The sequence below is a fragment of the Antedon mediterranea genome, chromosome 10, assembly GCF_964355755.1.
Source record: "Antedon mediterranea chromosome 10, ecAntMedi1.1, whole genome shotgun sequence".
Lineage (NCBI taxonomy): Eukaryota > Metazoa > Echinodermata > Crinoidea > Comatulida > Antedonidae > Antedon > Antedon mediterranea.
Genome location: NC_092679.1, coordinates 12,110,876 through 12,125,722, shown reverse-complemented (window position 1 = coordinate 12,125,722; position 14,847 = coordinate 12,110,876). Strand labels below are relative to the sequence as shown.

Genomic DNA, 14,847 nt, shown 5'->3' with positions numbered 1-14,847 from the left:
TCTGACCTATCAGGAACCAAGATCCATAATTCTTAAGTGACCATTCCTGTGCTAAATTAACTTAAGAACGCACTTAATTAGTGCTAATTAGACATTTAATTAGCATTTTGAGTACATCAACGAAATTCACATGGCATATACTTATGAACATTCTGATTAAGGATTCATCATTCTTAAGTTTGAAATCCGGGGCCAAATCCACTTAAGAATGGGTCAAAGGTTAAAATAATTAAAATTTAAATTTAATTAGCATATCGAGTACATCGACCAAACCAATTCTAAAATGTTCTCTGACCTATCAGGAACCAAGATCCATAATTCTTAAGTGACCATTCCTGTGCTAAATTAACTTAAGAACGCACTTAATTAGTGCTAATTAGACATTTAATTAGCATTTTGAGTACATCAACGAAATTCACATGGCATATACTTATGAACATTCTGATTAAGGATTCATCATTCTTAAGTTTGAAATCCGGGGCCAAATCCACTTAAGAATGGGTCAAAGGTTAAAATAATTAAAATTCAAATTTAATTAGCATATCGAGTACATCGACCAAACCAATTCTAAAATGTTCTCTGATCTATCAGGAACCAAGATCCATAGTTCTTAAGTGACCATTCCTGTGCTAAATTAACTTAAGAACGCACTTAATTACACTTGACTGGATTGTTTGAATACGGTTTCTTTATTTGGTATATCACAAAATCCACTTAAGAATATTTCTCTAAATGAATATTTCACTAAATGTCAAAATGTAAAAAAATCTATCATAAAAGTCTACATAAACTTCAGATAAAATCCACAACAACAGTTTTTTTCTTCTAGTGTCGATATTGTAATAACATTACTGTTGATCATCTTCATTCTCTGATGCAGATTCATCATCTGATGATACAGTCATATCATCCTCCTCGTCATCATCATCTGAATCTGAATCTATGTCTTTATTCTCTGGAATTAATGAATCTGGAAGCTGAGCCCCTTCATGCCAAATAGGTTGATAAAGACCACTTTGAAAGTCCCAGCCATTTGAAATAATTGGATGTTGTTGGATTGTTGTCTGGTCAGCATCTGCCCACATTTTAGCAATGAAAGATACACGTTTAATATGGCAATTAAGTTCAGCTTCGCATGGTGGAATGACACTTGCATTAATGCCTTTCAGTTTCTCAAGTGGATTCTTTGACGTTGCACTTGGACTATAGCCTCGTTCAAATATGCTGTACCGGAATTCATTCAGTGTGCCTTTATATGAGTTTTTGGCACCATATACTTGAGCGGTAAACTTTTGAAGAGTAGTTTGTGCATCTCCACTTAATGAACCTTCACATGTAATTTCATTGAATGCTTTTTGGGCTTCAATATTCTTCAACAGTTTAGCAAATGGTTGCACTTTGCCTTTCCGTACAAATGAAGATGTATAATCACACCCAGTAAAAGCATGAAATGCTGGTAGTGATAAACATAACTGCAAACCAAGTATCTGATGTATACTCGACAAACAGATGTATCTACGACTATTTTTAGCAGATATACCAACATCCATCCACAATTTAGAGGCAAACTTATTGCAATGATACAACATTATAACTGCTATGTCGGTGTCCGATGCTCGTATGACTATATCTCCTCTCAGACCAATACTTTCAATAAACTTAGCATGCAGACATATTTTGGTATCTGCTTCTTCATGGTTGCTTCTGAGGGCTGCAACATCTTCTCGAGTAACTACACCATCAACAACTCGAAAAAGGTAGCACTCTCCAGGTACATCAAGAAACACCTTTTTATCCCGGAATATGTCAGCATAAGTCTGGTCCTGCCATTCTTTTGCGAGAAATTGAGGCAATTGAGATTTAAATGATCTGGATTTCAAGGCATCATTGATATGTTTTGGTCTAACTTGTTCTGGTCCTGTTATTAGATACTCTCTTTCTTCAACTCCTCTTCTACCTCTCTCAAAATCTTTCAGTGATGGTTGTGGATAATCATCAAAGAGCAGGTGGACTTCCTTGGTTTGTGTGTTTGCTGATAAAGCCTGAATCAACACACTTCTGGCTAGTCCTCCATAGTTTGGTGGAATGTATGGTGGTAACGTATGTAATAAGAATTGGCCATCTATTATGTAGGCACATGGATGTTGAGGATTAATATTCCCATCTTTCACTTTTGACTCAAGTACACCAAGCAGTGAACTTTTTGGTGTTTTGGTCATAGTTCCATCTGCATTACAAAGAGAAAGCGGAACAGGCGTCAAGGGGTAGCTAAATATATATGGCATGTCAAGGTTGCGTTTGGTCGCTAACAACACTAGTCGACCCATTAGATCTCTGCTACACTTGAGCTCTGCTATGCGTTTATCTTTTGTGCTCTTGTTGCTGGCACAATCATATGCAAATGTCTTTATTGGCGTCTTCTTTATTCTTTGCTCAAATCTGCTAGGATCTTTGACACAAGACTGTACAAACTCCTGATGTCTAGACTGTCCGCATTGAGGTATGTTCAGTAAGCTTTCCTTTACCACAGTACTGACGGCTTTGCCTGTGTTGATATTAAATAGTTTAGTAGATGTGTCTATCACTCTATCAAAAGGATTATGTGTATCCTCTATGTGTTTTATTACAGCAGTTAGATCCCGGTTGTCACGATGTATTCGTGCAGGTTTAATCTCTGAAGCAATGTCGTCTTTTGAAAGCAGTCCTGCCATTTCATGAACAATGCTAACAAATGACGCACGGGTGGATCTTGTAATCATCCATCGTAGACGAGCACCATAGTTGTTAGTTGCAGATGTTATTCCACTAAGTCTAGAAGCAGCATCGGCATTTACTGTTTGCTCAAGTGTCAGATCTACTGGTATTCGACTAAAAGCATTGTCTGTACGCCGGATACTGAATGCACCTTTCTCTAATATACTCCGGAGTCCAGGATGCGAGTTATCAATATTGGCGAGATCGAGTTGGAATTTTGTTAACCATCGTGCATAGTTGATGTGATTTGTGGCAAAAAACAGACCAATAATGGGAGTAAGAGAGTAGATGTAAAGACTGATGTTATTGGTTCGGATTGACCTCTCTAGGTTATGATAGCTATGGATGTAGTCAATGTACATAAGCCAAAATTGAGCAGTGAATCCATGTGCTCCCGAACGTGTCAAATCTGCAAACTGTTTGTATGCTGTACATGCATGACTAAATGTAGCGGAGTTGATGGCTTCTTCATGACTTGGTTCATTGGTTAATTCCGTTAGCTGTTCTCTGTTGCTATAGTCTTTCCTGAATTCCCGAAAATGTAGAATTTCAAAAGCAAGAGCCAATATGGGGTGTAAACGTTTACATCTATTGAAATGTTTTCCACTTAGAAAACCGTTAAGTGACCCGGGAGCAAGCACATCAGTATTGGTAAGCATATCAGGACCTCCTGAATTAGAAAGAAGCTTTCCAACAGCTTTAAAAAAGGCCATTTCCACATGGAAAGCACCTAACATGATAAATATGTCATCAAACCTTGGTTTTTCTGTTGCTTGTATTTGCATAGCTGGCTTTGCTGCATTTAAATCGTAAGTCACGATTCCGAATTTCTGCTCACATTCATTAGTGCATCTTTGGGTTATCAAGAGTGTCTCTTGTATGACATCTAACCTAGTGATTGGTTGTTGCAAATTTGGCATATATAGAACTGCCTGTTTTGGCAAATTGTCTTGATATGATGCAGCATTGTAACCGACCCACATAGGAATGTAATTCTCTTTCAAGGCATGTTTTAACACCCAAAGGAAGTCCATATTCCATGCCACTGCGCTGACATCAGGGAGACTAGAAATATCTGTAACATTGTAGTTAAATACGGTCATTTTTGGTTTCTTACGATATGGCTCTAGAGCAGACATCTGTGGCGCTAGTGATCGCTTTCTACCTTTCTGTTGTTTGTTAGTTACACAGGAATGGCCTTCTGTGACATTTGTTTCATTAGTTTCTTGCTCGTCTGATATATTTTGGTATAGTATTCCCATTGTGTCATGAAGTGTGTTGGCACCCGAAAGTGTCTGAGTCATTTCATCAAAATTATCAAATGCAAGTCCCATTGGTATGTGTTTAACGGTTCCAATGGGGCATGCCAGCATCCTCTCTTGTATTTTCTCAGCCGTATTTGTTTCAAGTTCTTCAAGGCAGTTGTAATTTAGGCTATGTCCAAACCTATTTAGAACCTGTACTAACTTTTTGCTACCTGTAACAGTCTTTACAGCCATACCCAATGCCACTTGCTTTGCTGGTTTCACTTTACCTCTTTTGACAATGAAAAGTGCATCATCACAAGATGATTTAACACGTCGCTTCACCTGCTCAGAACACTTAGTTTGTTCTGCTCCGCTGTACAATGCAGTGAAAAATGTGGATAACAACTTGGGGGGAAAAGCATCCCCTTCCTTTAAATCATCCAGGGTAGGATTTTCAGGAAGGTCTTTCTTTTGAATGCCAAATATGTTTTTACGAAGTAGAAAAGCTGCCTTGGTAACAATGTGTTCATCATCCGATGCATAGTCATATGCAACACGTACAGATTTATCGGCAGTGTCAGAATTGTAAATAATAATTCCCAGTTTCTTTGTTTCTGTGTGGAAACGTAGTTTCTTACCAAATTTGTTTATCAAATTACGCATAAGACTCTGTGCACTATTTATGGGTGTTGTTTCAGAAAGTGTACACATATCAGTATATCTGGCATACACTGATGTCAAAAGCTCAGGTCTTTTGTTGCAGATGATTGCTTTTTCTACATAGTTATGGATATTTTGTATCATGGTTAGTTTGGATGACTCATTTGAATCCAATTCACTCTGACTTGAAACCCTTTTGGCCGACATCAAATATGCACTTTTACAAGAGTGGTGATATTTTGCTTCTTTGGCTACTAAGTCAATACCACTTATTTTGGATAACAGTTTGGAATCATTTAAAGCAGAAGCTGCCTCATGGATGCTCTGACCAGCTTCAATTGTCTCACAACTACCAGCTACTTCATACTGACCTTTCTTGCGTTTTCTTGCATTTCCACAAAATATACATTGAGGAGGGAAAATACCAGATGTTGATGACAGCGACCTATCGCTTTCGGGTGTAGCTGAACGTAAATGTGGACTCTCAGCAGTGCTTCCTAACTTGTGTGTATGTGGTGCCTTATCCGTGGATGCAGTTTCTGACGGTATAGCAGTAAAATTCTTGTAACACATCACATGATAACCTTCATTTTCGTCAGGAGATGTCGGTAATTTTTGCACAATTTTGTGATATACAGATTCCACAAAATTACGCTTTTTACGTCTACTTTCTGCTGCCAGTAAAACCGCTTTCCAATGTTTATCACTGAACGAGAGGATATTTCCCCACTTTGACTTTTGCTTGGGCTTTTCAATGTGGAGAATGCAAACGTTGGACGATTTCATCTGAGTTTCAGCACTACTTTCAAGAGTCTGATCTGGGTCCGTAAAGCTTTCCATTACAATTAGATGTCTTCACGCACAACATAAACATATAGCAATTATAATACTGAGAAAAGATGATCCTGTTGTGTTAACTCTACTAATCTATACTATAGAGTAAAATCAGCAAATGGTAATGTTGGTTCAATGATTTTGAAATAATGGAATAGCACATGGGGATGGAATTCCTGCTGGACACCCAAGCCTAGATAGATGTATCCATGGAGACAAATTCCTGTATCTGATATATTCCAGAGACATTCACTTAAACAATAAGATAAAATATGATGATGCAAAGGACCTGTCCTAATTCCAGACAGCCCACAAATCACATTTGGTTTTGGATCTGAATATATCAGAGATACTCTATTTGATATTTTACCCATTCTTAAGTGAACTAATGTTCTTTGAGTATGTTCATAATTTCTCAAAATGTTAATTAAATGTCTAATTAGCACTAATTAAGTGCATTCTTAAGTTAATTTAGCACAGGAATGGATCTTGGTTTCTAATAGGTCAGAGAACATTTTAGAATTGGTTTGGTCAATATTCTAATTAAATTTGAATTTTAATTATTTTAACCTTTGACCCATTCTTAAGTGGATTTGGCCCCGGATTTCAAACTTAAGAATGATGAATCCTTAATCAGTATGTTCATAAGTATATGTCATGTGAATTTCGTTGATGTACTCAAAATGCTAATTAAATGTCTAATTAGCACTAATTAAGTGCGTTCTTAAGTTAATTTAGCACAGGAATGGTCACATAAGAATTATGGATCTTGGTTCCTGATAGGTCAGAGAACATTTTAGAATTGGTTTGGTCGATGTACTCGATATGCTAATTAAATTTAAATTTTAATTATTTTAACCTTTGACCCATTCTTAAGTGGATTTGGCCCCGGATTTCAAACTTAAGAATGATGAATCCTTAATCAGTATGTTCATAAGTATATGTCATGTGAATTTCGTTGATGTACTCAAAATGCTAATTAAATGTCTAATTAGCACTAATTAAGTGCGTTCTTAAGTTAATTTAGCACAGGAATGGTCACTTAAGAATTATGGATCTTGATTCCTGATAGTTAGGAGAACATTTTAGGATTGGTTTGATCGATGTACTCGATATGCTAATTAAATTCAATTTTAGGGGTCATTTGGGTGGCTCCCCCCTAAAATTGAACAGGACCCGTCACTTAAGAATTGCCATTTCTGGGTCACATAGACCATATCTACACACTCCACACCTCAAACCTTTTGTACTCAAATTGCTAATTAAAACCTTCTGGGCTCCCAGACTATCGCAATGCAGCTGTCGCTAATGCATATCTGCAGTTGGCGATGGAAAAAAAATAAAATAAAATAACACAAAAATATCTTGTCGCGGAACATACACAAATGGAGGTGGACAGCATGCATGCAACGATTGAGCGTAAAATTGTAGGCGACATCTTTACCCCGCGAGATTACGTTGTTGTCATGGAGAATTGACAACAACCAACGCCATACCGTGTTATTCAATTAAATCATGAACAGTTTCGAAAACTTACTGGAAGCTACCCGTCGAGTATACGGCCAGGGAAAAAAATCAGGAGATCCAACTGTTCACAAAAGAAACAGACATTTTAGAGTGACAAGTTCTACAACAGAACACAATGGTGAGACAGCAAACCAACTGACTGCTCTACGAAAATTATAGCAGAAACTTGCAACTTTGGTGATGTTGAAGATGGTATTATTCGTTACCACCTAATAAAAACAATAAAAACGTCAACAAAAGCCATGAGATATTATACGAAGAGGATAATCGGACTCTGGATAAAATGCTGAAGATTTTAACCACACAGGAATTCAAGCAGATTATTATATAAAACCAGTTGAATCTTCGACAGATATAGAAGGAGTTTTTCGCAGAACCCAACAGACAACAGAACAAGCAACATGACCAAACATTCAAACATGGACCTTAAAATGCCTATAATGCTTTCAAATATATTGATGGATCCGAGGTTGTTGAATTTATCGATGATATAGATATCACTTTTCAAGTAGTACTTTCTTTTTCCAAACCTGTAGCAGATCAAAATATCCCTGCAACTATTAAAAACAACCGGGAGATGAAACCTCTGGGAAATGGGATAATAAGACCCCAGAGAACAATGGTTTCCAGGGACAACTACAAAATATATTTTAAGACTGGTTCGGGTAAGTGGCAGGTGATATTGATCTTTTTGTCTTGTTTGATGAGTGTGATATTTTGTGTGAATTTACTGGATATTATGGGTGGCAAGTGTCCAGCATTTAAAATTGAAACATGAAACTTTAAGTCCATAAAGGTCAAGAAGACGGCGTACAAGAAGCCAAGAGCTTTCGACTCTCATTTTCATCTTGATCGGCTGCGCTCTCATCTGAAGTGTGCAGCACTCAGAGAAGTTCTATGAGTCAAACCAGCCGGTTGGTTTGTGGGTGGCATTTTCTGCGATCCTCCTTCTTATCTGTCTGTAGAGGAGCTACATCGCCTCCGGTGAGATGGATTTGAGGTTGGGTGGGGTGCCTGAAGACCTTGGTGCGTTCAAGTGCAACCAGGGTGCTCGGTCCTGCAGTTGGCTCACCTTTCCGAGGAACATCCGCATCATCCTGCAAAATTTTTTGTTGAACAAAAAAATAGTTACAATTTAAGAAATTCCAGCATTAGTAAATGAGTAAGTAACGTCAGTGCATTTGGAAATCACATCGCTGTTTATATTACCAAGAGTGAACTACTATACAGGGAAAAGGGGACAATACAGTACATACAAAACCTCATGTTACAACTGGTTCCCACACCTATTTGGACCCACAGTAGCCTATAGTAAAGAAAATTAACAAAAAAAAAGAGCAGAAGATTTTTATGATGCCCTTAGTCATGAGGTAGAGGTCCTTAATAAATGTATTACAAAAGTCAACCCTGCGGTATACACCATCATATGGAAATCACATCGCTTTTATAATTTCAAGAGTGGACAGGAACCATTCCTCAAAGGAACAGAAGCATGTTTATATTTCAGGGAGTGACCTACAGAAACCATTCCTCAGGCTATGTAACACTGGTGCCATCCACTGATTTTTGTTTGTTTGTTTTTGTGCAGGTCAGGATATGTTCTGCTGACGAACAAAGATAAGGAATTAACATGCGAGAAGAAAGTATTAGATGAGAGCAATGGTAACATTTTTGGATTGTTGTCTGGTGATTGAAGTGGGAGAGGTCATATCATTGGTTTATATCAGAAGTTTAAAGGCCAGGTGCGGGCAACAAATTTCTATTGATCATACATTCCAATAATTATCGATCTATAGTTTCCCCTATGTTTCATAATTTTAGGGATTTTATTTGTGTTACACGAGCTTGTTGAAAATAAGCACTTTCATATCAGTGGGGGGATAGTTCAAATTACACAGTAAAATCTCTATTCTTTTGTACACAAATTTTGTAAATAGAGAGGCATTTTAAAAAGCTATGAAAAATAAATGGTGTGGTAAAAAATGTTATCAGATGACCAAATATAGGTAATACAACTTGAATATTACATTTCTGATATTTTTATTCAACTTGAGATTTTTATTTTCATGCTATAGCAAAAATTATCCACCGTATATCCACCATCTTTTTTCACCGTCTAGGGAGTCACCAGACATGTTTTTACATTAAGTTAACTACCTAACTACTGAAAAAAGTCTTCCTGGTTTTTATGGAAGAATTTTGCCAAATTTTGTATTTGACCATATTAAGGGAAATTCATGTTTTTTCGTCTCGATTTCTGTTACAAATATTTCATTAATGTACAATTAACCAAATATTATATTTAAAATTCATGCCTGTACCTGAGCTTTGACAAGCAGTCATTTTTCTTATTTTAACAGATGTCGTCGATAGCCGTTTTTCGAATCCAACTTTACACTGGAAAAATTTCTTTTCCTATACCATGGACGAACATGTCAACGTTTATGAGACAACGCTCTCATCAAATATAGGCCTACAGCACAAAATCTCCAAAGGAAGATTCATAAGAATGATTAAACACACAGTAACAAAAAAGCCTAATGCAAACTACTTATATCCGTATCCGTATATCCTATAACAGAAAATTCAAAGGTATTGTATTTAACTTTTAAACACAGTGTGCCTACCCTATCCACATTTTTTTTCTCTAGATTTTTCAAACGTCTTGAGTTTTACATACCCGCAGACAAGCTAAATCAATTTTACAATCCTCCAGAATATACAGTAGCAGAAACTTTTGGTTTGCCAGAAAAAAAATCGATTGGACTAAAGGCAACAATAGCTGAGGCGCAATATAATTGTAGTTATATAGATTCACATTTTTTTTTAGATCACTAATAAAGTCCTATGTATGAAATATTTTGAGTATAAGAAAATGAAAGTATTACACATCACAATCCTTACAGGTTTTTCTAATACGAGAGGGGCAAGGCTTTAACAGATGTCGTTGATAGCCGTTTACGTTCTTTCAAATCCAACTTTACACAGGAAAAATTTCTTTTCCTATACCGTGGACGAACATTTCAACGTTTATGAGACAACGCTGTCATCAAATATAGGCCTACAGCACAAAATCTCCAATGGAAGATTTGTAAGAATCATTAAACATACAGTAACAAAAAAGCTTAATGTAAACTATATCCGTTTAATGGAAAGTCCAAAGGTATGTATTTAACTTTTAAACACAGTGTGCCTATCCTATGTACCATTATAACAATCCACATTTTTTATATACAACATTTTTTTTTCTCTACATTTTTTAAACGTCTGAGTTTGAAATACCCGCAGACAAGCTAAATAAATTTTACAATCCTCCAGAATATACAGTAGCAGAAACTTTTGGTTTACCCGAAAAAAAATCAATTGGACTAAAGGCAACAAGAGCTGAGGTGCAATATAATGGTAGTTATATAGATTCACATCACAAGTCCTATGTATGAAATATTTTGAGTATAAGAAAATGAAAGTATTACACATCACAATCCTTACAGGTTTTTCTAATACGAGAGGGGCAAGGCTTTAACAGATGTCGTTGATAGCCGTTTACGTTCTTTCAAATCCAACTTTACACGGCAAAAATTTCTTTTCCTATAACATGGACGAACATGTCGACGTTTATGAGACAACCCTCTCATCAAATATAGGCCTATACAGCACATACATATAAATGTATTGAACATTAGTGTATATGAATGTGAATCAATGATGTTCCAGGTATAAATGTATTGAACATCGGTGTATATGAATCAATGATGTTCCAGGTATAAATGTATTGAACATCGGTGTATATGAATGTGAATCAATGATGTTCCAGGTATAAATGTATTGAACATCGGTGTATATGAATGTGAATCAATGATGTTCCAGGTATAAATGTATTGAACATCGGTGTATATGAATGTGAATCAATGATGTTCCAGGTATAAATGTATTGAACATCGGTGTACATATGAATGTGAATCAATGATGTTCCAGGTATAAATGTATTGAACATCGGTGTATATGAATGTGAATCAATGATGTTCCAGGTATAAATGTATTGAACATCTGTGTATATGAATGTGAATCAATGATGTTCCAGGTATAAATGTATTGAACATCGGTGTATATGAATGTGAATCAATGATGTTCCAGGTATAAATGTATTGAACATCGGTGTATATGAATGTGAATCAATGATGTTCCAGGTATAAATGTATTGAACATCGGTGTATATGAATGTGAATCAATGATGTTCCAGGTATAAATGTATTGAACATCGGTGTATATGAATGTGAATCAATGATGTTCCAGGTATAAATGTATTGAACATCGGTGTATATGAATGTGAATCAATGATGTTCCAGGTATAAATGTATTGAACATCGGTGTATATGAATGTGAATCAATGATGTTCCAGGTATAAATGTATTGAACATCGGTGTATATGAATGTGAATCAATGATGTTCCAGGTATAAATGTATTGAACATCAGTGTATATGAATGTGAATCAATGATGTTCCAGGTATAAATGTATTGAACATCAGTGTATATGAATGTGAATCAATGATGTTCCAGATATAAATGTATTGAACATCGGTGTATATGAATGTGAATCAATGATGTTCCAGGTATAAATGTATTGAACATCGGTGTATATGAATGTGAATCAATGATGTTCCAGGAATAAATGTATTGAACATCAGTGTATATGAATGTGAATCAATGATGTTCCAGATATAAATGTATTGAACATCTGTGTATATGAATGTGAATCACAATGATGTTCCAGGTATAAATGTATTGAACATCAGTGTATATGAATGTGATTCAATGATGTTCCAGATAGAAATGTATTGAACATCGGTGTATATGAATGTGAATCAATGATGTTCCAGGTATAAATGTATTGAACATCAGTGTATATGAATGTGAATCAATGATGTTCCAGATAGAAATGTATTGAACATCGGTGTATATGAATGTGAATCAATGATGTTCCAGGTATAATGTATTGAACATCAGTGTATATGAATGTGAATCAATGATGTTCCAGATAGAAATGTATTGAACATCTGTGTATATGAATGTGAATCAATGATGTTCCAGGTATAAATGTATTGAACATCAGTGTATATGAATGTGAATCGATGATGTTCCAGATATAAATGTATTGAACATTAGTGTATATGAATGTGAATCGATGATGTTCCAGATATAAATGTATTGAACATCAGTGTATATGAATGTGAATCAATGATGTTCCAGGTATAAATGTATTGAACAAAATCTAGGTACATCTTTTGTTTAGCATGCAATCGACTGAACGTTCTGATACTATATTTAGAATTAATCAGTGGAAAATAAATTGAAGTTGAATATACCGAAGAAACGAAATAATTTAGGGTGGGCGGATCAGAAATTAGCTTTACACCGGTCGGGAAGCTTTTAGATAGGGCGGCTCCACCTGGCCTTGCACAATTACATCCCTGCCGTACTTGAAACATGGTGAACGTTGCAGATATTATAGTTGTACAGTACAGTAAATCCTATAGTAATCCCATCTCCTAATGTTCTCTAAATGTTGCATTCAGAGTGGTATATTTATTTTATCATTCATTTACCTCCGCCAAGGAGGTATATGTAATCGATCGATGTTTGTTTGTCTGTTTGTTTGTTTATTTATTCGACTTCTCACTAACTCAGTTAGTGAAGGATCTGGACCAACAGGTGGTAAACACCTCTAAAACGGTCCAGTCCCAATTTGCACAGTGGCTGTGTGTGACAGTGGCTGTGTTTGTGTGGACTAGTACACCGGGGTAACCCCCCACTCGTCTCAAAAGATGTACTAGGTTCTTTAAAGTGCGCATGAGCTATGTGTACTGTACACTGGACCTACGGTTTATAGTCCTTATCCGAGAAGACTCGTTCTACCACCAGAACCATGGAGCGAGTGAGCCTCGAACCCATGCCGATGTTATGGCTACTGTACGTAATTACGGTTCCACTGTCTTAACCCCTCGGCCACTCACTCGCTTGTTTGTTAGCAGGATTACTCAAAAAGTAATTACAAGATTTTACCAAAATGAATATACAGATAGATATGTGGTCAAGGACCATTCCATTAAATTTTGGGACCATTTGGGACCATGGTCCCAATTCTGAACCACTTTTTAGTATACTTTTCAGACCTGCTAGTGTTAAGATAGGACAGAATTTTCCAAAAGCCGGCGAGCAGTCTTAAAGTATTAAGTAAACTGAAATTGCATTTTCTCGAGAACTACTTGTCCAAAAAACTTCATTTTTGTACAAGAGGCAAGAGTTATAATTGGTGATTTGTAATTTTAAAACAAAATTTGATTTAATGTGCACCTTTTTTGATGCGAGTAATTTAAAAAACCTATTTCTTTTCAAATTCACTCGTTTGATTTTCGCGTTGCTGTTCTATTGTTAGTCAACTGAAGCTATTGTTAATTGAAAGGCTTGTTACATAACCATTACGGTACACCAAACTCGCATACTTATGCTTGTAGTGAAAATAGCCTAAATCACAAACAGCATTAAGACACACACAAATATATATATTTTTTCCCGGAGAAATGTTATGTAGGAGAATTTTACAGTAGGCGGATGTATGCACTCTCGGAGTGGCTTTCTAGTTTCACTACTTTATTTTTAAGCTTGTATAATGTATGCAGTATTTTACATCTACAGGCAGTGGCGTAATACAGTGGGCAAAGGTTTAGCACTCCAGCAACGCTGGGTAGTTGCATTGGACTGCTCATGCTCTGGTGTCCCTTAAACTCTTTAGCCAGTAAGCGCTCATCTATCCAGATGGTCAAATGAGTGATTTGTGTAAGTGTGAATGCACTATAGTCGGCTCTGGTGAGAACCCTGATGAAGTTTACAATGTCAATTTATATACTTACAACTGAATCTTGAATTAATGGATCCTCTATTTGCAATGCATACTTTAACGTCTCATAATTATCTGTATTGTATACTGTCAGCTGCACTTGATGATATCAAGCACTTTGATCATCGTAGTCTTCTCAGTTTGTATGCAGTTCCATTGTAAAAATAGATGTATGGTGAAATTTTTCTGAAATTAATAAATAAAAAAATCGTAAAATTTACCATAATTATTTAAGATTTAATAATTAATATTCATCACACTGGTTGGCCTAATGCTGTGAAACCGCTGTACTATACACATTATTACACCGGACATTTTTGAAACCATACTCCATACATACATGTAAATCCATACATGGAAACATACTCCCATAATGCAGCTAGTAATCAGCGCAAAGTCGTGTCTTGACCTTATCAGGTGCCCATTTGTACATCTGGGTGGAGAGAGGCAAATGTAAGTCTAGTGTCTTGACCAAGGAAATGACGAGCATTGGATTCGAACCCACGATCTGTAGTCCAAGTCAACAGCACACTGCACCACATGCCCATACAGATACAAAGATCAGTGTACAGTATACAGATAACTCTCATGGATCAGAATATACTGATCTTGATCTGTCTATGTTCCATTCTAAATATCGTAGAGTGACTTCATCACCAATCTTGAAACTAGATCACTAGCATTGAGGCCTTGTTAAAAAAAACCAGCTTTGATGGGCAGGACATGTATCCAGTGTTCGCCCAAAAATGTATCGTATGGAGAACTCTTCCCAGGTAAACATAGCATAGAATTGGAGATATTAATACCTGTTATTATCCTTCTTGATGATAAAGGCATAAATATTGATACCGCTGTTGTTCCTAATCACATACCAGTTGGAGTGACGCTTAGCCAAACAACATCTCCATTGTGAAAGATAGCTTGCTGGT

General features: G+C 36.3%; 1 long non-coding RNA gene across 2 annotated transcripts in view; it reads right to left on the bottom strand.

Annotated features, from left to right (window-relative positions):
• The window catches only part of LOC140061132 (uncharacterized), a 24,086-nt gene extending 9,239 nt beyond the window's left edge, over positions 1-14,847 (bottom strand). Inside the window, exons 1-3 of one of the 2 annotated variants that reach the window (XR_011847407.1) lie at positions 14,725-14,847; positions 13,932-14,104; positions 7,808-8,119 (exon numbers count right to left, since the gene is read on the bottom strand). This is a non-coding gene — a long non-coding RNA (uncharacterized lncRNA). Of the gene's footprint in view, positions 1-7,807; positions 8,120-13,931; positions 14,105-14,724 lie in introns of those variants that run through there. The other variant, XR_011847408.1, reaches the window with a different exon arrangement.